This window comes from Callorhinus ursinus, unplaced genomic scaffold, assembly GCF_003265705.2.
Source record: "Callorhinus ursinus isolate GAN/ISIS: 27379988/994484 unplaced genomic scaffold, GSC_fseal_2.0 scaffold3076, whole genome shotgun sequence".
NCBI lineage: Eukaryota > Metazoa > Chordata > Mammalia > Carnivora > Otariidae > Callorhinus > Callorhinus ursinus.
In genome coordinates, this window is record NW_027400130.1 from 2,033 (window position 1) to 5,248 (window position 3,216).

At 44.9% G+C, this 3,216-nt stretch overlaps 1 pseudogene; it reads left to right on the forward strand.

Annotated features, from left to right (window-relative positions):
• The first annotated feature begins 221 nt into the window (after positions 1–221).
• Positions 222–2,201, forward strand: LOC112818183 (ras GTPase-activating protein-binding protein 1 pseudogene; annotated as a pseudogene).
• Positions 2,202–3,216: the final 1,015 nt, after the last annotated feature.

Here is a 3,216-nt window from a genome sequence, read left to right on the forward strand (position 1 = left end):
GGCTCCTTCTTTGAGCAATCGAGCTTCTGGTGGTTGCCAGAAATCCTTGGTGTTCCTTGGCTTGGGACAGCACAGCTCTGGTTTCTGGCTCCATCTTCACATGACTGTCTTCCCTTGGTATGTATCCTGTGTCTCACCATGGCCTTCTTAGAGGACATCAGTCAGATTTTGCCTTCTGCTGTACTGTGGAGCAAAACTTGTTCCTCTCCCACTTAGCCGCGCAGGTTGAATTGACCAAAGCAATGGTCATGGAGAAGCCTAGTCCCCTGCTGGTCAGGCAGGAATTTGTGAGACAGTATTACACACTGCTGAACCAGGCCCCAGACATGCTACACAGATTTTATGGAAAGAATTCTTCTTATGTCCATGGGGGATTGGATTCAAATGGAAAGCCAGCAGATGTGGTCTATGGACAGAAAGAGATCCATAGGAAAGTGATGTCACAAAACTTTACCAATTGCCACACTAAGATTCACCATGTTGATGCTCATGTCACTCTGAATGATGGTGTAGTGGTCCAGGTGATGGGGTTGCTCTCTAATAACAACCAGGCTTTAAGGAGATTCATGCAGACATTTGTCCTTGCTCCTGAGGGCTCTGTTGCAAATAAGTTCTACGTTCACAATATCTTCAGATACCAAGATGAGGTCTTTGGTGGCTTTGTCACTGAGCCTCAGGAGGAATCTGAGGAAGAGGTAGAGGAACCTGAAGAAAGACAGCAGACACCTGAGGTGGTACCTGATGATTCTGGAACTTTCTATGATCAGACTGTCAGCAATGACTTAGAAGAACATTTAGAGGAACCTGTTGCTGAACCAGAGCCAGATCCTGAACCAAAACCAGAGCAAGAACCTGTATCTGAAATCCAAGAGGAAAAGTCTGAGCCAGTATTGGAAGAAACTGCCCCTAAGGATGCTCAGAAGAGTTCTTCCCCAGCACCTACCGACATAGCTCAGACAGTACAGGAAGACTTGAGGACATTTTCTTGGGCATCTGTGACCAGTAAGAACCTTCCACCCAGTGGAGCTGTTCCAGTTACTGGGCTACCACCTCATGTTGTTAAAGTACCAGCTTCACAGCCTCGTCCGGAGTCTAAGCTTGAGTCTCAGATTCCACCGCAGAGGCCTCAGAGGGATCAAAGAGTGCAAGAACAACGAATAAATAGTCCTCCCTAGAGGGGACCTAGACCAATCCGTGAGGCCGGTGAGCAAGGTGATGTTGAACCCCGAAGAATTGTGAGACACCCTGATAGTCACCAACTTTTCATTGGCAATCTGCCACATGAAGTGGACAAATCGGAGCTTAAAGATTTTTTTCAAAGTTATGGGAATGTGGTGGAGCTACGCATTAACAGCCGCGGGAAATTACCCAGTTTTGGTTTTGTTGTGTTTGATGATTCTGAGCCTGTTCAGAAGGTCCTTAGCAACCGGCCCATCATGTTCAGAGGTGAGGTCCGTCTGAATGTGGAAGAGAAGTCCCGAGCTGCCCGGGAAGGGGACCGTCGAGATAACCACCTGCAGGGACCTGGAGGCCCTCAAGGTGGGCTGGGTGGTGGAATGAGAGGCCCTCCCCGTGGAGGCATGGTGCAGAAACCAGGATTTGGAGTGGGAAGGGGAATTGCTCCAAGGCAGTGAATTGCTCTTCAGCTGATCTTCACTCAGCAGTACAAATCTTCTAGCTCCTGCAGAATGGTGAATTTCTTACACCAGCATTTGGTATCCTGGAGTTTGACCCTAGTCTATGATAAACTGCTTAAGTTTGTACAATTTTACTTTTTGTGTTAATTATGTGTGCTCCCTTTCCCGCCCTTCCCTCTCCTCACCTTTTAGTCCTTCACTTCCAATTTTGTGGAATGATATTTTAGGAAAAACAGATTTTTAAAGAAGAGAAAAAGACTGAATTTCCTTGCTTTCCTTTTGCATATACAGACTGGATTTTTTTAAACAGCCGTTTCCCCAAAGGAATGTGTCTTGCTTATTACTGACATTTGGTATGTTTCATTCATTGGAATATTATTTTCTATGTGTTTCAAAAGCCTGTGAGAAACACAGGATTTGATAAACATTTTGAAGGCAGGAAAAATCCAAATTGTTTCTTCTTTGAGAGTCATGACTACCTTCTGGTGTGTAGAAATTGCCATTGGAAAAATGGACAGTTTTGATTCTTGCTGGTATGGTTAAAAAAAATAAAAGGTGTTAGTAGGAAAAAAAAAGGGACACCAGTCATTGGATTGGGACCCACTCTAATCCAGTATGACTTCATCTTAACTAATTATATGTACAAAGACCCTATTTCCAAATAAGGTCACATTCTGGGGTTCTGGTAGAAACAGACTTTGGATGAACATTATTCCACTGAGTCCAGGCTCTGTGGAGGATGCATCAGAAAAATGGGAGTATAGTAAACATAGCTGGAATTTTAATTTAATGTTAGATCACACAGATCCATGAACAAAGTTTGGAATATTCTAAAGGCAATGGGTTACATTTTCATGTTTCTGAACAGGGGACAGAAGGGGTCAGATCAGTGCCTTTAGAAACTACGTGGTATCCACATAGTAGATAATTTCAGAGGAAAGAGACTGCACAAAGCACCCCTAATCTGGGGCTTTATAATTGTCCTCCTTACATGCAAGGAGGCAGAGCCCACAGGTAGGGGCAGGAGCATAATGGGATTATGACGAAGGGTGCTGGTGGGATACCTGGCTAGATGTGGGAGAATAAAGGAAAAAAGAATTGAAGGTGAACCCCAGGTTTCCAGCCTGAGAGAAGGCAACTTTTACTGAAGGAATTACAGAACCCTACGAAGAAGTAGTGATGACAATCAACAGAGATGGCAGACAGAAGGAGCAGCTAGCTGTTTTAGGGCTGTAGCCTCAGGGGTGGCAGTCCAATTTGGTTGCAAAAATTGAATCCAACCATGAGTCTTGTGGAACAATATTAGATAAACAGTTTCGGAAAGGTTGGGGACAATGGTAGTCCTGAATGCCCGTCATGGTTTTTCTGTGGCACCAAGCCGGGATTCCCTCAAGGAGCAGGAAAGAGGGGGCTGGAGCTCAGGAGAGACAATGAAACTGAAAATGAGTATTTGGGAATCGGTTCTGTAACAGGGATAAACTTGGTTAACCTGGGTGGGGACTTGGATGCTTCTGCTCAATGGAGGAAAGAAGCTGCCTCTTCCTATGGTTTCTCTTTCCCTCAAATTTTGTTGGCTGGG